Source organism: Terrapene carolina, unplaced genomic scaffold (assembly GCF_002925995.2).
Source record: "Terrapene carolina triunguis isolate 2854851 unplaced genomic scaffold, T_m_triunguis-2.0 Scaffold95, whole genome shotgun sequence".
NCBI lineage: Eukaryota > Metazoa > Chordata > Testudines > Emydidae > Terrapene > Terrapene triunguis.
Window position 1 is genome coordinate 40,111,417 of NW_020664446.1, and position 21,304 is coordinate 40,132,720.

General features: G+C 42.7%; 1 protein-coding gene and 1 long non-coding RNA gene across 2 annotated transcripts in view; one reads left to right on the forward strand and one right to left on the reverse strand.

Moving 5' to 3' along the window:
- The window catches only part of MICU1 (mitochondrial calcium uptake 1), a 236,120-nt gene that overhangs the window by 8,139 nt on the left and 206,677 nt on the right, over window positions 1–21,304 (forward strand). The gene's annotated exons all lie outside the window — the stretch shown is intronic.
- On the reverse strand, window positions 801–8,934 carry LOC112107952. The gene is made up of 4 exons (XR_002908213.2): window positions 8,824–8,934; window positions 7,729–7,824; window positions 3,536–3,610; window positions 801–1,083 (listed from the first exon to the last, which is right to left on the reverse strand). It is a non-coding gene; the product is annotated as an uncharacterized LOC112107952 (long non-coding RNA).

Genomic DNA, 21,304 nt, shown 5'->3' on the forward strand with positions numbered 1-21,304 from the left:
CAACAATGATTTTGCTTAATTGGCAGTTTGTGAGAGATCCAGGACAAGAATATTAGGTGGATATTTCATGTGAGCATTAACCTGCCTTGACAGGATTAAGTGGAAAGAAGTTCCAGAACTGTCTTACCCAATCTAGTGTTGTTAGTCTCTCAGTTTTTAATTTTTTTCCCTATAGTCACTCAAAAGTTAAAAATAATTCTGTACTTTCTTGCAACTTGACTGCAATGTCTAGTGCATCAGCATAATCCAGAAAGTAGAACAGCCATATATATAATAAACAGACTCTGGTAGACTGCCACTGTATGATATTTTCTGTGTCTTCTGTTGAAAACTTGTGCCTTAGAGTATATGCTAATGTAGCAGGGTGAAATCTGGACTAAAATGCAAAAACTCAGTTTCAAAGACACCTTTCATGCAGCAGTTTTTGGCTTTACAGAGGATTACAAAAAATTATATAACATCTGGCCAGTTAAGGCTGTCTTCTCACTAAAGATCTTTTCCATAATAACACATTGAAACAGCTTGGGCTGTGACAAACAGAATTCAACTTTCCTGGATTAAACCTTCATTGCGTACAACTGCCATGCTTTAAAGGGAAAAAAACTGAAATAAAACTCAGTGACTGAAAATTAATTCTTCCCTTTTCAAACTCAGTCTAAACCAGATTCTAAATTAATACAAAAAATTCAAGTCCTAATTCAAGAAATTCAAGACATAATTTGATGTAAACATGCAATACAAGATTTTAGTGTTTATTATATTGTGTATTGTGTTAACAATTCATACTTATAATGGCTATATCTTATGGAAAACTAATAAATATGTTAAAATAATCCACTACAAAAGGAAATTGGTTTTGCAAACCGAACAGCCGTGTGGGTGATATTTTTCACTTATGGTCTGGGTGAGCCTTTCTTCTAATCTTCAACATAGATGTGAGCTTCAGCTATCTTCGTTTATTTTTATAATTCTGTGTGTAGATGTTACTTGAACAGACTTGAGTTTTCTTCTCCAAATTATATGTGGCAGCCTTCGGAATGGTTACTTTCCAGTACTAAGAAACTAAGATATTAAAAAATACACCTACGCAGCAAAAGAGAAACCATGTACAAGTTCCAAGTATCAGAGGGGTAGCCGTGTTAGTCTGTATCCACAAAAACAATGAGGAGTCCGGTGGCACCTTAAAAACTAACAGATTTATTTGGGCATAAGCTTTTGTGGGTAAAACCCCCCACTTCTGAAGAAACCTTATGCTCACAAAAGCTTATGCCCAAATAAATCTGTTAGTCTTTAAGGTGCCACCGGATTCCTCATTGTTTTCATGTACAAGTTCTGAAATAGTCTAAAAAGCAAGTTGCTTACTCAAGCATATACATCATACGAGGCCTTATGCCCTATATGGGGATTTTAGCTTTAGTTCATTCCAATCCTAATATTCTCTATGCATTTTGGTATAAAATTAAGTTTAATCTTACACTTGCACAATTTTAAATGTGCTACAGATTTCTGTATTTACTCAGACTCATAGACTTTAAGGCTAGAAGGGACCATTATGATCCATCTGAGCTCTTACATGTTGCAGGCCACAGAACCTCATCCACCCACTCCTGTAGCAGGCTCATAACCTCTGGCCGAGTTCCTGAAGTCCTCAAATCTTCATTTAAAGAAGTGCAAGTTACAGAAAATGTACCATTTACTCTAGTTCAAGCCTGAAAGTGTCCCATGCCCCAGGCTTCAGAGGAAGGTGAAAAAAAACCTAGTGTCTGCCAATCTGACCCAGGGGAAAATCCTTTCCTGACCCCAAATAGGGCAGTCAGTTATACCCTGAGCATGTGGGCAAGACCTGCCAGACATTCTGGGAAAGAATTCTCAGTAGTAACTCAGAGCCCTCCCTCTTTAGTGTCCCATCTCCAGCAGCTGGAGATAATTTGCTAATAACAATCATGGATGGGCCATATACCATTCTAGGCAGCCTCATCATACCATCCCCTCCATAATAAGTTTTAAAACAAGTTAGGTTTTTTGCCCCCTCTGCTCCCCTTGGAAGGCTGTTCCAGAATTTCACTCCTCTGATGGCTAGAAACCTTCACATAATTTTGAGCCTAAACTTATTTATGGCCAGTTTATATCCATTTGTTCTTCCACCAACATTAGCCCTTACCTTAAATAACTCCTCTCTCTCCCTGGTGTTTTTTCCTCTGATGTATTTATAGAGAGCCATCATATCACCCCCCCATCCTTAGTTTTGTTAGACTAGACAAGCCTAGCTCCTTAAGTCTCCTCTCATAAGGTAGGTTTCCTATTCCTCTGATCATCCTAATAGCCCTTCTCTGCACTTGTTCCAGTTTTAACCAGTATTGCACACAGTATTCCAGATGAGGTCTCACCGGTGAGGCCCTGTATAATGTCAATAACACTTGCCTATTTCTACTGGAAATACCTTACCTGATGCTTCCTAGGATTGCAGTAGCCTTATTCACAGCTGCATCACATTGGCGACAATTGGTCATCCAGTGATTGACCAATACACCCAGGTCTTGTGCCTCGTCTGCTGCTTTCAACTGATATGTCCCCCACTTTTGGCAAAAAATCTTTGTTAGCCTAAGTGCATGACTTTGCAGTATTGATTTTTGTCCCATTTTTTTTACTTCAGTTCTCAAGGTTGCTCAAATCTTCTTGTATGTTATTCTGCTCCTCCTCCTCATATTGGCAATATTTCCCAACTTTGTGTCATGTGCAAATTTTATTAGCTCACATACACTCTTTGTGCCACAGTCATTAATGAAAATGTTAAATATGATTAGTCCCAAGATGGATCCTTGAGGGAACTGCACTAGTAACCTCCCTCCACTCTTATTATTCACCTTTCAGCATGACCCATTGTAGTCTCCCCTTTAACCAGTTCCTTACCCACCTTTTGATTCTTATTAATCCCCATCTTCTCCAATTTAACTAATTTCACATGTGGAACTGTATCAGATGCTTTGCTGAAACCCAGGTAGATTAGATTTATTGCATTTCCTTCGTCGAGAAGTTATCTTTTCAAAGAAAGAGATCAGGTTGGTCTGGCATGATCTACCTTTTGTAAAACCATGTTCTATCTTATCCTAATTACCATTTACCTCTATATCCTTAACTACTTTCTCTTTCAAAATTTGTTCTAAGACCTTGCATAAAATTGAGGTCAAACTACAGGTCTGTAGTTTCCTGGATCATTTCCCCCCCTTTCTTAAATATAGGTATTATTTGCAATTCTCCAGTCATAGGCTATAACCCCCGAGTTTACAGATTCATTAAATTTTTTTGCTATTGGGCTTGCAATTTCATGTGCCAGTTCCCTTAATGTTCTTGGATGGAGAACATCCGGGTCCCCCAATTCGTCCCATTAAGCTGTTTGAGTTCAGCTTCCACCTCAGATGTGGTAATTTCTACTTTCATATCCTTGTTTCTGTTAGCCACCCTGCCACTATCTCAAGCATCTCAGTGCCCTTATTAAAAACTGAGGCAAAGTATTTGTTTAGGTGTTGGGCCATACCTGTGTTATCTCTAATCTCCATCCCATCCTCAATGCTTAGTGGTCCCACTTCTTCTTTCCTTGTTTTCTTTGTATCTCTGTGGATAAAGAACCTTTTACTGTTGGTTTTAATTTTCTTTGCAATGTCCAACTCCGCTTGGCTTTTGGCAGTTTTCACTTTCCCCCTACATTTTCTGACCTCCAAGAGGTAGCTTTCCTTGCTGATCCATTCCTTCTAGGCTTTCTGTTTTGATATGCTTCTTCATTGGGTTGGTCTGCAACCCCTCCCTCTAAATATTTTTCCCTTGTTTGGGATGCAGCCTTAAGATAGTTTCTGCAACTTTGACTTAAAATAATTCCAAGCTTCCTCTGCGTTCAGATCCTCAAGTTTTTCAGTCCAGTCCATCTCCCTAACTAATTCCCTTAATGTTTTTAAATTCGGCTCTTTTAAATTCAGGGACTGTAGTTGCAGACCTATTTTTCTTTCCATATACACCTCTACCCCGATATAATGCGGTCCGATATAACGCGAATTCGGATATAACGCAGTAAAGCAGCGCTTTGGGGGACGGGGCTACTTTACCTCGTTATATCCGAATTTGTGTTACCGCAAGCGGTTCCTCTGCACCCACCCGTTACTTGCTGCAGCCCTCCCCAGGCCCCCCTCCACCCCAGCTCACCTCCGCTCCGCCTTCTCCCACGAGCGTGCCGCAGCTCCGCTTCTCCTCCCTCCCAGGCTTGCTGCACCAATCAGCTGTTTGGCGCAGCAAGCCTAGGAGGGAGGAGAAGTGGCGCTGCGGCGCGCTCGTGGGAGGAGGCGGAGGTAAGCTGGGGCAGGGGGGCCGCAGCAAGTAAGGGGGTGTGTGCAGAGGAACCACTCCCCGCCCTAGCTCACCTCCGCTTTGCCACCTCCTCCTCCTCCCACAAGCACACTGCTCAGCTCCGCTTCTCCTCCCTCCCAGGCTTGCCGCGCCAAACAGCTGATTGGCGCGGCAAGCCTGGGAGGGAAGGGGGAGAAGCGGAGCGGCAGCGGCGCGCTCAGGGAGGAGGCGGAGGCAGAGCGGAGGTGAGCTGGGGCGGGGAGCGGTTCCTCTCCCTACCCTAATATAACGCGGCCTCACCTATAACATGGTGAGATTTTTTTGGCTCCCGAGGACCGCATTATATCGGGGTAGAGGTGTAGTTTAAATTGAGTTAACTCATGATCACTCAAACCAAGCTGTCTTCTACAACCAGTTCTTCTATGACGTCTTTGCTGCTTACCAATACTAAATCTAAAATGGTATCACCTCTTGTTGGTTCAGTGACTATTGGGTGAAGAAATCTGTCGACTATCACATCCAGCAATATCTTGTCCTTCAGTCTAAATCTAGGAGATTAAAGTCTACCATAATCACAAAATTCCCAACAGTATTTATTTCATTAAAAATATTATTGGTCTCTGACCATATCCAAATTGCATCATGTGGGTCTATCGGAGACCCCAACCACTATCCCGGTAGAGCAGTGTTTCCCAAACTTGGGATGCCGCTTGTGTAGGGAAAGCCCCTGGCGGGCCGGGCCGGTTTGTTTATCTGCCGTGTCCGCGGGTCCGGCCAATCGTGGCTCCCACTGGCCTTGGTTCGCTGCTCCAGGCCAATGGGAGCTGCTGGAAGCGGCGGACAGTATGTCCTTCGGCCTGCGCTGCTTCCAGGAGCTCCCATTGGCCTGGAGCAGTGAACCGCAGCCAGTGGGAGCTGCGATCGGCCAGACCCGCGGACACGGCAGGTAAATAAACCGGCCCGGCCCGCCAGGGGCTTTCCCTACACAAGCGGTGTCCCAAGTTTGGGAAACACTGAGGTAGAGCGTCTGTTAGTTTTCTTCCCCAAAGCGATTTTTGACCCAAACAGATTGTTTTATCCATTCCATCACTTCTAATTTCTTGACAGTCTACTTCATCGTTAATATACAGTGCTGCTCCATCACCTTTGCCTTTTATTTCTGTCTTTCCTGAACAGCATTTATCTTTCAACACTTGTATTCCAGACTACTATCCCCCCTGTTTTTGTTATCCCTAAAATATCTGGTTTTCTCTTGTATTTTGTTACCAGGCCCCCCTGAATTTGTGTACAAACATCTTAGCTGTTTCTGTTTTGATCTCAGCCAGATTCCTTGTCCAATTAGGTGCAGTCATTTTATTGCTTGTATCGCCTACCTGACTGTTACTGTCAGTGGTATTGGCACTATCTTTCCTCTTGACCATTCTCCTACCCTCTGTTGTTTCTTTCTCCATTGCTGGATCCTCCCACTTGATTTTCTTCTTGCTCCACAGTAGAATTAGGCGTGGTGATTATATGAGCATCTCCCAACTGTCTCCACCAAATTCCTAGTTTAAAGATTTTAATTAGTTGTGCCAACCTCCATCCCAGAAGACTGCTTCCCTCCCTATTCAGGTGGCATCCATCACATAAGAACAGTCCTCTGTGAATGCCTGCCGGTCGTCGAATACCACAAAACTGCTCCCTATAGCACCATTGCCTGAGCCATCTGTTGATCAACATATTCTTGTCTTGTCTTCACTTTTCTCCTCGGGGAGAGGTAGAATCCCAGTGAAGATCACCTGTACCTCCATTTCTTTAAGCATCTTCCTCAGCCTGGCGTAGTCTTCCTTGGTGATGCATCCCATAAGAATCTAGCAATATCATTGTCCTTCATGTGGGAAGCAGTCTGTGGATTCTTTCCAGCTTCCATTAGGATCCCCTTCAGCTTCAGGTCCGCATACTGTATCTTTGCTCCTGGCAAACAGTACATCCTTCTGTTCTCCAGATAAGCTCTGGTGACAGGCCTGTCTGTTCTTAGTAGGGAGGTCCCAGTCATGTAGATCTGCTTCTTCCAGTGTTGGTGCGATTCTCTGGCCTTCCCTCTTCTTTCTGGCTGCAAGTCATATTGTCTTCTGTTCTCACTTGCAATCTTCAGCGAGTCATCCTCTGGCTATCTCTATTGTCTCTTCCCCTCTTCTTGTAGGACTAGCGCTCTTTTCTTCTTCCTTCTCTCCCATCTTCTGTTACTGTCTGCTTCTCCCCTTCTTTTTCCAAATCAGCAAACCTGTTCCTCAGCTCTTTCTTCTTCACTAGTTGGTCTGTTCCTCTGCCTTTGTTCTCATAGTCGCATGCTTCCACTGTTCACTTTCTTAATCCAGCAGTTTACCCTCACAGTTCTCTGGTCCAGCATGCATCTGCAAGTCTTGAGGCTTCCCTTCAGGCTCCTCCTTTCCTTTCCTCTATCCACTCAAATCCCCTTCAAAACTCAGCTATAGTTTCTAACTGCAACTCCAAACCTCAAATCTTCTCTTGCATCAGATCTATCAGATGGCACTTAATACAAATGAATCACTTTTTAGGTACCCTCTCCAGAATAATGTACATACCACAGCTTTTATACCCAGTCGTCTTCATTGTCTCTTTCATTCCTTGGGTCTCTACCGTTGCTATCTCCTGCTGCTGTCATAGTCTTCCCTCCTAAGTTCCTGTCAAGAAGGAAACTCTCACTTCTCTTCTCTTCCCCCCCCTCCCCTCCATCCTCCCCTTCAGCTCTATTTTCTAATTTCCGTGCTGCTGCACAGTAACTACATTGTTGAATTCTTCATTCCCCTGCCCACCACTGCAGCTAGCTGCCCCAGCTTTTGCTACTCCAACAAAAAACTCCTCCAACACATATAAGCACATTTGTCTTCTGCTCATTCCTTTTTGTGTTGCGGGATGGGGGGGAGGGATAGCTCAGTGGTTTGAGCATTGGCCTGCTAAACCCAGGGTTCTGAGTTCAATCCTTGAGGGCGCCATTTAGGGATCTGGGACAAAAATCTGTCTGGGGATTGGTCCTGCTTTGAGCAGGGGGTTGGACTAGATGACCTCCTGAGGTCCCTTCCAACCCTGATATTCTATGATTCTATAATGGGGCTGCTGAGGATTCCCCTTGTGTTGGAAGAACATCTGTTCTCTAGGCCACTTGTTACTGCTTCTCCTCACCCCACTGTGTAATGAGTGTGTTGGGGTTTTGCTGGAACACACTTCTGCTCTGGTCATCTGGGATTGGTGGAATGTCCCAGGGTTCTAACTTGTGCTGAGAGAGAACCAATCCAGACATTGGCTTCCTCAAGATGGGGGTGGGGGACTAGAGATTGTAAAGTCAATTATACTTACCCCTTCTCAAATACACCAAGTAGAGTTTGGGCATACCTGATGATTTGTACTTTTATCTTGATTCTGTTTAATAAGCAGTGATAAGGAATAGGGACTTCATTTTTTTCACATGGAAGTTTTGATTCTTGAGCCCTACAATAGAACAATTAAAAAATTCTGCAATTATGCAGCAAGTGACTTGGCTGCATGACCATATTACACAGGAGAGACTGACAATATGCATGTGATTAGACTAACCTACCTTTTGTGCTTATATTGCCCTCATCGCCAGAGTATCTGAGCTCACAATCTTTAGTCTGTATCTTCACAACTCCCTGGTGAGCAACTAAGTGACTTGCTCAAGGTCACACAAGGGAGTCTGGTAGAGCAGGAAATCGAACCCACATCTCCTGAGTCCCATGCTAGTGCCATTGGACCATCTTTCCTTAAATAATACTGCATAAAAAGGGTCTTGAACCATGAAACCTTAGATTAAAAGTCGGATGCTGTACCAATTCAGTTATCTGAGCTCATAACCAGGACTGGTAAAACCTAACCAAGGAGAGGTTCTTTTCTTCAGTCATCCCATATGCTCCGATCCTAATTCAGCAGGTTTTAGCAGGTGGATCACTATGTGGCAATGGATCTTGATCAGTATTGCAAAGCCTATAATATGCTGTAACTGAGAAACCAACATTTACCAATACCTTATATTGCAAATATGGGGTCAGGAACATGTTTGCCAGGAATTCCAAACAACAGCACTACTTGTATGTCAGACCCTGTTTATTGCCTCTCTCGTTCTCCTTTAGTCTTAGTTTTCCTATTATATACTTTTTATGTATTTGTCCAGTTTCTGTCCAAATAACTTTGCTATATTTTCATTTGATATCAGTCTCATGGTTCAAAACATCCCCTTAAATTGTTGAGTATTCTGGTGTCCTATGTTAGTACATATTAAAAAGTATTTTGCAGCAGCCTCCTGATGCAACCTCCCCCCCCTCCCTTATTTATGGTTTAAAACTGCTTTCTTTCTGAATCATCAGTTTGTCTGCAAAAGTCTGTGTGCTATTCATTACTCTCCTCCCTTACTCTCAACAAGAAATTTTAATTTCATGCTCTGAAGGAAAATGAATGATATGATTCACTTACCTCATTAATCATTTCTTGACTGACTGAGTCTCTGGAGTTCCCTAAACATCATATTAAACTCTTAGTAGAATTTCTTCCTGGAGGGTTCCCATTTTGCCTTTCTGATATCCAGGTTCATAGAATCCACTGGTTTAGAAAGACACGTCAGCAAACTTTTCCACAGTAGGGCACCTAATTAGTATTCCTCAAATTATGGTAGTTTAAAGGGACACTGTCAGGTTTAAAACTAATTTTTTTAAAGACTAAATTTTCTTTACCTCTTATAACAAATATCCTAGCAGATTAGGAAATTGGAAACGTCCAAGAAAAAAATCTGACTACTTATACCATTAATGCTGACTTGTTCCCTCTGAATTTCACTTACTAAGTGATTTTCACTTACTTGCCTGTCATGCACTAGCACAATCCTGCAGTGGCTGGCTTGCATGTAAGGGCAATCTTTTTTTTTAAATCCAACAAAATATCTTTTAATAGGAAAGAAAACATCATGGAAATATTTCAGTTGATCTTAGATTTTGAAAATAACCCCCGTAGACCTTAAATTTAAGTTTGTATCTGCTTCACAATGTCCCTTTAATATGAACTTAGTTCCAAATCAGTCTTATTTCTGTTTTTTTTTTTTTTTGGGGGGGGGGGTGGGGGAGTGTGGTTACATTTCAGATTTATTAGTACTGCTTGTTTCAACTGACTTCTTTCTGCTGAAAGGAAAGAGAATAAAACCTACTTTCAAAGAAAATTTAAGGATGTTAGTATTTCAGACCGTGTTCATATATTGGTCTATAATTCCTTACATGAGAGAGACGCATCATTATCGCTGTCTTAAGAATTTAATCTTAAATTTATATGTAGAAGTTGGGTTAAATGTATTTGGATGAATTTGCTGAGACATACTGTTGCATTCATTACAATGTAATTGTAGTAAAGTCAAATACTTCTCCCCCTGGATGGGGCTCAGGTATCAGAACTAGACTTTTTTTTTTTCCTTAAAATTTTCCACTGTTGCTACCAGTGGTGCTGCTTGTAGTTTATACTCCTGTTTCACCATCACCAGTGTTTTAACCCAGCTGCCCAGAATAAGTATTATTGCAATGGTGAACAAGTGTTCTGTGTTTATGGATAGGTGGTGTGTTACAGGTAGCATGCTAGAAGGTTGCAATGGTGCTGGTAACGCTAACAAATTTTAGTGTAGACAAGATTTCACTTAGTAAGTTACTGTTCAGCATCACTCATTTAGAAACTGATACAGGGTCTGTCCCATATATCCCTTTACTCTCTTCTTGTCCTTAGATGTTAGGTATTTTTCATGCATCATTAGGACTGTGCTTTTACAGTGACATGCCTCATGAAAGAGATTGTATTTTGTCTCTTTTCGCTGGAGAATCTTAGCAAGGTAGTTTTAAGATGTCTTCACTCATTGTCTCTTCTTAGATGCTGAAGACTGTTTAACCTCTTTGTGATGGTCGGTTTGAAATTCTCATCCTAAAGCCTCTTTGTGATGGTCGGTTTGAAATTTTCATCCTAAAGCCTGTGGGATTGTAGCAAAACAAGATCTATTAAAAATATTTAGAGAAAATTGGATTAAACCTAACTGTAGACATAATATATATCTAGTGATATGCTATGCAGAAAATCATCTAGATAGGTGTGCCTTCATGGTGTTTTTAAAAAAAGCAGGGTGGGTTTGATTTAAATCACTAATCAGGAAGACTCGATTTAATCATGGATTTCTACGTAAAAGTGCATTCTTGTTGGTTGTTATAATCTTAATACATATTCTTCACAACTCAGAGATCGTTGTAGGTTTCATTTTTAGAAGGTACACACTATACATTTTTAAACAGTGATTTATTTTGAAAACTTTTCAGATTAGTTTTACAGCTGTATCAGAAAATGAATGATTGTTTGGTTATTTCATTTACCAAAGGTAACTGAAGCAGATATTTTATGAAGTAATTGGGAGATGAACTATCTCCAGTTCAACAGGTTAATCATTAATATTTGGAGGATTTTCTTGCCATGCTATATTAGGAGGAGAACATCACCAGACAGACATTTAAATTGTTTTATTTAACTAAAACAACGTTATGTATTCTGGATTTTTTTTTCAACAGCAAACATACAATATTTTAGCAAAACAAGCATATGCATTTTTGAATTTAAACATTCAAGTTTTTTAAAATAGGTTTGTTTTTGTTAAAATAGTTTTTAACTAAAATAGTTAAATGAAATATTTAAAAAACAAAAACAAAAATGAAATAGCCTATGTCAGCCAGGTCAACATGAGAAACTTAAAATATTGGCTTCTGCAGCTAACTCAGTCGTCTTCACCTTCATTTTCCTGTTCATAATCTGGAAAAGAAAAACAAGCTTTCCTGCTTTTTCAGGGCCCAAACGATTTCTCAATTTGGAATGAATTAGTCCAAAGGAAGAAAATATTTGTTCTAACAGCAGTAGCTGCTTCTGCCGGTGTAGCAGTGATAATCTCACTTTTAACAACAGTCTCTGAATCCAAGTGCTTAAGTGACTTCCACCAGTTCACTGGTGTGACTTTATTTAAAACATCAGCAGCAAACATATTTCTTGAATGGTTCTTATTCCCAAACTGGGTCTCTTTTACGGACTGCTGCCATTATAGGTTTTCACTTCTAGTGAGAGAATGGTATGGTAGATCTCAAATCAATGAAGGCTACACTCAGAAAGACCTCAAGACTTCTGGAATATGCTGCTCAAACAGTTTAATTTTTGTTTCTACTGCCTGTCCCCGTTCTCTCCCCCCCCCATTTATTTCCAGACTTCTTCTCCTTGTCCAGATCTATTCTGCCCCCAACTAGGGTTACCATATTTCCACAATCAAAAAAGAGGACACTGGGGAGTGGGGGAGCCCCATCCATCCCCGCCCCTGCCTCCATCCACTCCCTCCCACTTCCCACCCCCTGACTGCTCCCCTCAGAACCCCCAACTCCCCCCTGCTTCTTGTCCCCTGACTGCCCCCCCTGAGAACCCCCCACCCTAACTGCCCCCCTAGGACCCTACCTGTCCCCTGACTGCCTCGACCCTTATGGGTGGCAGGTTTGTAGAAATTTTGGTGGTGCCCAGAACCTGCCCCCCCCCCCCACCTGCCTAAGGCTCTGGGAGGGGGGTTGGGTGGGGGGAGGAGGTCTGGGGTGCAGATCCTGGGCTGGGGATTAGAGTGCAGAAGGGGTGCAGGGTGCAGGCTCTGGGATAGAGTTTGGGTGCTGGGTGCAGGCTCCGGACTAGGGCAGGGGGTAGGTGTGCAGGAGGGGGTGAGGGGTGCAGGATCTGGGATGGCGTTTGGGGGTGGGAGGCGGTGTAAAGGGAGGGGGTGCAGGCTTTAGGAGGCAGTTTGAGGGCAGGAGGGGGGTGTGGGAAGGGGGAGGGGGTTGGGGAGGGAGTTTGGGGATAGGAGGGGATGCAGGGGTGAGGGCTGTGGGTCTGAGGATGAGGGGTTCATGATGCAGGAGGGGGCTCAGGGATGGAGCAGAGGATTAGGGTGCAGGGGGATGAGGGTTGGGTCTGAGGATGAGGGGTTCATGATGCCGGAGGGGGCTCAGGGCTGGGGCAGAGGATTAGGGTGCGGGGGGATGAGGGCTGGGGATGAGGGGTTTGGGGCATTGGAGAGGCTCAGGGCTAGGGTGGAAGGGCAGGGTAAGGGCAGCCTGCCTTGCCATTAGTGGATGGGGGGCACTAGGACCCTGGGGCAGCAGACAGCAATTGCTGCCGGGAGGGCGTAGGAATGTGCTACTTGGGCAGCACATGCAGGCAGGGGAGAGGGGCGCGCTGCTTTCTTTCGGGCAGGGACGGGGGGGTGCGGGGGGGGAATGCGTGGAGGGGGGTAGCAGGGGGAGGCTGGGGCCCGCTCCAGGCAGGGCCCCGCTCCAGGCAGGGCCGGGGGAGAGACCCAGCTCCAAATATTGCGGGAGCAGGGCCCCCGGCCCTGGATATTGCTGGAGCTCGGGCACCACAAAATAATGTAACCCGCTGCCCCCCCACCCCATATTCACCCCCCACCCAGACAGGCCCATCCAACCCTCCCCCTGCTCCCTGACTGCCCCCCGGGACTCCCCTTACCATGTCCATGCTGGTCAGATGCTGGCTCCACGTGTAGGCAAAACACGCTGCCGGTGGGGCTGTTTGTCTGGTTACACTGGGCTGCAGGCAGCACGGGGGGAGCAGGGGAGGGGCTCTGGCTGCTGGAGGCCAATGGGAGCGGCGCAATCAGGCCCAGCTGCCCAATCAGCCGCGCCGCACTCTTCATGGAAGTGAGGGACGGAGGAGAGGGGGAAAAATCCCCGACCTTTTAACCTTGTTACCAATTCCTCCCGGACGGCTATTTAAAGATGCAAAAGCCGGACATGTCTGGGGAAATACGGACGGATGGTAACCCTACCCCCAACAATCTTCTATTCACTGAACTTTTTGAAACTTTTCACTTTTAGAGAGAGGTAAGGGATTTAGTCTGTGTACACAAGGGTTGAGGTCTGCTATTTCTCACCTCTATATATTAGTTATTTAAAAACATTTTTGCTGTTAACAAGCATGTTATCTCTGGAGACACAAGTTCACAGTTTGAGAACTGCAAAACTAAGCATCTCTGATGGTATCTTCTAGACTGAGCATTGAGTCCTTTTGGTTAGATAGATTATTTAGGTTAATCTTTCTATAGAGAAGCCCCTGGAACCCCATAAGATTGGGTCCCTAGTCCATGAACTATTGGAACTTATTTACAAAACTTTTCTTAAACATTACATTAATATATGGTCTCATACTATAGAATTAATAATCCCTATTCCATGATGAAATCTCTTTGAGCTATAATGTATCTTAATTAAAACTATCTTTAGATGGAGTTTTGAGGGGGAGAAAACCTGATTTAAATAAAAAACCTCCAATTTAAATTAGTCTGATTTTTTTTTTGATTTAAAAAAACAACAACATTGATTTTTATCCACCCTGGAAAAAACTAAGCAATATCTTATTTCTAAAATGTGTATTCCTTCTCTGTGTCCATTTTGGCAAGAAACATGTCATTTCTCATTTGCCAGAGTGGGGGTCTCCATATCTCGTGCCCTGCGTTCCCAGTCTCCAGTAACTCCCACACTCTGAAACCCCTGACTGGCCCACTGTATCCCCTCGCAACTTCCACCCTGCACCGTTTCAGATGAGCTCCTCGCTGTCTGTCTTCTAGCCTGAGCAGTGGCAGTGCTTTCAGAGCCTTGACAGGGTGGAGTTGAAGTGGTGGCTGCAGTGCAAGACCAGAACAGGGGCTGAGTGCTGCCTAGGCAGCAGGGCCTGCAGGGGCCGGGCACTGAGCAGTAGGTGCAGGCTGGGCACTGACATGGAGCTGGGTGGGTGTGACGTTCCCCTCTGTTATCTGGACCGGTGATCTGCCAGGTCACCCCAATCCTTGACTCTGGGAGCCAGCTTTACCCTGCTCTGCTGTGAGAACCCCGACTCCTGGGCTGTTCACGCACAGACTCTAGCATGTAAGCTGCTCCTTGGATTGTGCAACCGAATGACACTAGCCAATATCTCCGGTCCCAGACACAACTCTAGGAACCTCCATCTTGCAGTATCCAGTTATACCTGCTGTACGCTGCAAGCTTATATGAGTTCGTCAATTTAACAACGAAATTGATATGTACCAGGCTTGTTATCTTAAGGGGAGTTTCTGACACGCGTCAAACCAAACGCACTGCTTCAGGTAGAATAAACAAACAAGTTTATTAACTACAAAGATAGGTTTTAAGTGATTATAAGTCAAAGCACAAGAAATCAGATTTGGTCAAATTAAATAAAAGCAAAATGCATTCTAAGCTGATCTTAACCCTTTCAATGCCCTTACAAACTTAAGAAGCGACAGAGTCCTGTGACACCTTATAGACTAACAGACGTATTGGAGCATAAGCTTTTGTGGGTGAATACCCACTTGCGTCTGATGAAGTGGGTATTCACCCATGAAAGCTTATGCTCCAATATGTCTGATACTCTATAAGGTGCCACAGGACTCTCTGTCGCTTTTTACAGATCCAGACTAACACGGTTACCCCTCTGATACCTTACAAACTTAGATGCTTCTCATCACAGACTGGCTGCTTGCCCTTCAGCCAGGCTCTCCCCTTTGATCAGTGCTTCAGTCGCTTGATGGTGGTGGTTGGTGGTGGTGTCTGTAGATGTAGGTGGAAGAGAGGAAGAGCATGGCCAATGTCTCTCCCTTTTATCATATTCTTTCTTCCCTCTTGGCTTTGCGCCCCCACCCCCTCCCCGGTCTTCAGGGTCAGGTGAGCATTACCTCATTGTAGTCCCTAACTGACCAAGGGAAGGGGGGTGACTCACTTGAGAGTCCAACAGATCCTTTGTTGCTGCCTAGGCCAGTGTCCTTTGTCTCTGTGAGGCTGGGCTGGGTTTATCCCACACATGCCCTGATGAGGTGTGAACTGCCTCTCTGCTCTTGGAGAGTTTTTGCCTGGGCTTGTTTTAAGCCATGAGGACACATTTTCAGCCTCATAACTATATACATGAAATTCCAATCTATAACATTACTATAACAACAATGCTCAGTGGATCATGAGCCTTCCGAAGACACCCGACATGACAAACTTTGCATTGGATACCACACAATCATTTTATAAGGATGAACATGGGGGTGTAGGGTGTTCCTCCGAGGTATAGAGTGTCAGAGTGGGTTGCTGCACTTGAGGCCAAAGCACCAGCAGTGCTTGTGGTGCCACCAGGAGCGTGCCATGTGGTCGTACTACTGGTGTTGGGACCAGGGCAGGGGCTGCTTCTGTTCCTTGGAACCCAAGCTGGCGATTGACCCCTTCCCCCACTCTCTGGGCAGCTCTGTCAGCCCACATCTGTTGCTGCTGCCCATGGAGGGAGCCAGGGTGAGTCTACAGAAATCTACTGCTCTAGGCAGCTGTTTAGTCTGCTTATAGCTAGAGTTGCTTCTGTGTGTAAGGTCTTTCAGTTGTAATTGCCAGGTTACTTTGATCTTCCTTCCACGACCTCATCTGCCATGGTATTTATCCAAATGTACCCTCTGAGGTGGATGAATCTCATATGAAATGGCCATTGTACGTGTCCCAGATCCATTCAGGATTGTCTTAATTGCCTTGCATGCAAGGTCTTGGCTTCTGTTTTTCCTGTAACATTTTAACACTTTCCAAATTCTTGGGAAGCTGTAGACACACAATACTTTTTTCCTTAACATTTTATCTAGACTGGGGATTTCAGCCATTAGTGGCTGACCACCAGTGTTAATCTGTAGCAGTGTTGCCAATCTTAAAAGTTCAAAGGTTGCATATCAGCTCCCTCCCTGTAAGAGTGTCTTAAAAATGAGATTTTTAAAAATATGGGTGTTTATTTTTATTTCCCTTCTGTTTTTGGAGCCTTGAGGTGCACTCAAATCAGGCATACAACTGCACATTCAAGTTATTTAAATATCTGTCTGTGTGCTGTCAGGCTTTAGAATTAACACACTAATATGATGAATGGAGGCATTTCATACCTCAGTTGTTTGACTGTCTAAAACAGGCCTCTGTCGTATTCTTTTAAGGTTGCGGAGACTAATTTTTAAAAATGAAGGTTTGCATGTTACAAAATCTGAATCTCTCATGGGAGGCAGGCGTAGTCTTTGACTGACCCAGTTTAGAGAGTGCTAAGCATGGTACAGTATATTCTGCTGTCTTTGCAAAAGCCAAAGCACTTGGTGTTTGGCTTCAGAATACTCCTAGTCAAAGTAAGCTCTTCGGCCAATATTTCTCATGTTTAGTGCAAAACACAATGCACTAAGCAATTAGGCCTATCAGTTTTCTTGATTCTATAGGGAGCTTTTGGTTAATGTTTAGTATAGTTCTTGTCTAAAAAAGTTTGATTACTAAAATAATATGTAGCTGGAATGTCAAAATGCTGAGAGTTCAGAGTGTACTTTTAATTTGGTAAGGGACCTATTTTTTCCCCTTGAATACACAGCCAATCACTGGCTTATAAAACAGAAGACACTTGCAGATTTTACAAATTTGACTTTTTGTTTTCAGGTTTTGATGAGACTATCTGTAATGTAGAAAATATCATATGCATACACATACACACTGCTTCAAAGCATGGGTTCTAAACCTGGGAGTTGTGGTGATGATTCCTGTGGTGATATGCTTCCCATGCTCCTAAAAGGGAAAAGGGTCCTGGCTAGATCATGGCGGAGTCCTATGACTCTGGGACCTCTTTATGCCAGCTAGCAGAGGATATATGGTGTGCATAGGGTTTCACAGGGCTCCCTTGGTTTAGATATCTGCATAATAGTTAACCAAAGAGTGGCAGGTGATGGCTATACCAAAAGCCAGTAGCCTACTGGTTGTCATAATCATTATGAAATATATGTACAGCTAATATTTAAGGAGCTCTGTATCTATACTAAATATTGTGTTCTTAAGGTCTTAGGGTTAAGGCAGGTCACTAGGGGGTGACATACTTCAGAAATGTTCCTTTCAGGCAGGAGGGAAGTCACCTTCTGGCCATTTGTGTATTGTTTATTGTATGCCTCAGAAGGTATGCCTGTTTGCATACTGAGCCAAGTGTGGACTGAGAGACTGTGAAATCTGCAAAAAAGGAAATCTATAGGAATAAACAAATGAGGGGTGGGGTATCCTGTTTATGAATAAAGACAAACTATGGGTCCTTCAATGAGAAAACAAACTAACAATGCGTCACAGTCAGCCTGATGTAAAGCGCTGCAAGTATTTTGGATGAGCAATACTCTACAAGATGTGAGAGTATCTTGTTAACTAAGTCTAGACTCTAGAATGCATATTATGATTTTATTTTATATGCATTTGTTTCCATCTAGCAACTGAGCTATGTGTCTTAAAGTATTTTTTATTTGATTTCTTTTGTTGCTGCGCTTTGCAGGTCCTGCTTTTCTCACCACTATAACTAGCGCACAAGTTTTGTTTTAGCCTAAATAGAAGCCAGAAAATATTTGAGAAGTGGGCAAGGAGCTCTCCTTGATGGCTAAGCACTACTTCCCTCTATTAAAATGGAAAAGGTCATCTGCAGAATTGCATATTGTAAATAATCATGTTGCATTTACTAATGCCATGTTAAATTATTAAAACTAAAAATAGTAAAAATCTGATGTATTTTTTACTACTCTGAATTTCTCTCAGCTTGGACACTGAAAATCAAGTCCCTTTCAGTTTTGTTTGTAGTTGGATTTACTTTCTGGTTCTCTGCAGCAGTGTTTGGGTTCCTCAGTCTTTTGCTTTTAGTGTTAAGTGGTGCAAGGATTAAGCACTATGAGAATAGCCTCAATTTAGCAAAAGAAGTGGCATCAATGATTTTTGCCCAAATTAGTGAGGAAATTAATACATGGATTCTTTCTTTCTGCATGATCAGTAGTTAGATATTCTGGACCCCTATTTGGATTGCTTTCAAGAAATAAGTGGCTGATCAGTGGGTATGGAGGTGAGAACCAATCACAGCTATTGTGTAACATAGTAAGATAAATCTTTGGGAAGTTGTTTAAAATTTTTACTTATGTGATCAGAAAGTTAAAACCAGTTTAAATGTGAAAAATAAATATGATGCACATGCTAAATAGAGAGGAAAATAAATACCTATGAATCTTATTTATACCAGGCCAACAACTGGAGGAACTAGGTTTCGAAGTTAACTATGTAACTATTTTATTCCCATATTAGATGTCGTCTTATGTTAAATGGATCCATTTAATAATAAAGTGTTTCCTTTAAATACTTTTTATGAAATAATCACACAATTCCCAATAGTATTTATGGGAGACTTTCATCTCCCAGATATAGGTTGAAAGACAAGTGCTACTAATAATGTTACAGCCCAGATATTCCTGGATGTGATAGCCAACAGATTTCTTCACCAAATAGTTACCAAACCAACAAGAGATGGTACCATTTTAGATTTAGTATTGGTAAGCAGCAAGGACCTCATAAAAGAACTGGTTGTAGAGGACAACCTTGGTTCAAGTTATCATCAGCTAATTCAGTTTAAACTAAATGGAAGGATAAACAAGAATAGGTCTGCAACTAGGGTCCTTGATTTGAAAAGGACCAATGTTAAAAAATTAAGGGAATTAGTTAGGGAAATGGACTGGACTGAAGAACTTGAGAATCTGAATGTGAAGGAGGCTTGGAATTAGTTTTTGCAACTTTGATTTAAAGTATCATAAGTCTGCATCCCAAACAAGGAGAAAATATTTGTAGGGAAGGGTTGCAGACCAGCTGGATGAACAAGCATCTCAAACCGGTTATTAAGAGAAAGCAGAAAGCCTACAAGGAGTGGAGGACAGGATGGATCAGCAAGGAAAGCTACCTCTTGCAAGTCAGAAAGTGTAGGAAAAAAGCAACAACTGCCAAAAGCCAAGCAGATTTGGGCCTTGCAAAGGAAATTAAAACCAATAGTAAAAGGTTCGTTAGCCAAATAAACACAAAGAAAACAAGGAAAGAGGAAGTGGGACTGCTAAGAACTGATGGGATGAAGATTAAAGATAATCTAGGCATGGCCCAACACCTCAACAAAATGTTTGCCTCAGTTTTTAATAAGGGTAACAAGGAGCTTTTAACTATTAAAGGCCAGAAATAAGGTTGAATGAGGGGGAAGAGAGAGTAGAGGGTAAAATATCTCTGGTGAAGCAGTAAAGGAAATCCTTCAAGCTTCCACTCAATCCACTTGATATTCTTAGTGACTCCCATTTTTAGCGCTGAGGTTGGTAAAGAAAGATAAATCCACTTTTCAGTGATGGTTAAAAGTAGGGTGACCAGATGTCCCGATTTTATAGGGACAGTCCCGCTATTGGGAGCTTTTTTTAATATGGGCTCCTATTGCCCCCCCACCCCCTGTCCCAATTTTTCACACTTGCTATTTGGTCACCCTAGTTAAAAGTAACTTGCCAGCCTGTGGCTTGGGTTCCTGATATAGATCAGGTAGTGTATGTTGTGAATTGATGGGTTGTAGACTATCAGTCTATTTGAATTTTGCTCTCAGATAAATGGAATTCCCCTTTCTGAAATGAATATGATAAAATAATAAACCAAAACTCCCATCACGAAATCAATTACTTCTGCTAGAAAATTTCATCTTCATTCTGAAATCTAATTCAGGTGCCTCTATACATTAATAATAATAATAATTAATAATAAGTAATGTGGGTAATCCTTTCTCTGAAAATATGACAACACCAACCATGCTGAAAATCCTAATTTGTGGGAAAGTGTGTAGCTGCACTTACTGAAAGTCACTCTTGGAAAAAACAGATCTATACACCTTAACAGCTAGAATTCATCTCTGGAACAGAGCATGTTATATTGGTACGTTGACACAAACCACTACCAGTGAAAGAGTGATTAGTACATGAAAAGTATTAAGAGAAGGACAAATGATTTGTTTAAAAAAAATTACTTGGTGTTAATCTGTGGTCTTTTGCAGTGATTCTTTCTTTAATCTGCAAATACTAAAATGCAGAAGCCATACACACCTAATGAAAGCTGGACTATAAGGTGGATAGAAAGCTGGCTAGATCATCGGGCTCAACGGCTAGTGATCAATGGCTCCATGTCTAGTTGACAGCCGGTATCAAGCGGAGTGCCCCAAGCCAGTTTTGTTCAATATCTTCATTAATGATCTGGAGGATGGCGTGGATTGCACCCTCAGCAAGTTTGCAGATGACGCTAAACTGGGAGGAGTGGTAGATACACTGGAGGCTAGGGATAGGATACTGAGGGACCTAGACAAATTAGAGGATTGGGCCAAAAGAAATCTGGTGAGGTTCAACAAGGACAAGTGCAGAGTCCTGCACTTAGGATGGAAGAATCCCATGCACTGCTACAGACTAAGGAGTGGCTAGGCAGCAGTTCTGCAGGATCCGCGTGGTGCGTGGACTGCTGCTGACACATAGGGGTGAAAATAAATGTATAAAAGTTAGTGCAGTAAAATGTATTTAGAAGTCAACTTGGATGTTTCATTTTTATTATTTGTATTACTTAATGGGAGCTGTCACTTGAAGAACAAGGTGCGGCTGTCTGAGTGTGTGAGACTGAGAGCAACATGTGAGAGACTTTGCCTGTGGAAGACTGCCTGTGTATGCTCTAAAAATGTCAAAAATCAGTTTAATAAATGTCTTTCCAGAAAGCAAGACGCATTCTTGAAGGTGTAATGTTAGCATTGTTGGGGGACTGGATGCCTCTAGGTATTGCTGGTGAGCTACAGAGCCTTTTACCTGTAAATGATCAGTTTGAATCTTGCTCAGTTTAACAGGGATTAAAAAGCGTTCCCATCTAACAGATGAGTGGTAGCCCTAAAATGAGATGAGTTAGTAGAGTCTCAGTTCGAGCTCTCATGTCACAAAGGCACCATCACACTTTGCACTTTGTGCACTTTGAATGGTGGGAGCTATTTCTTCCTATGTGTTTGTACAGTGCTGAGCAGAATGGAT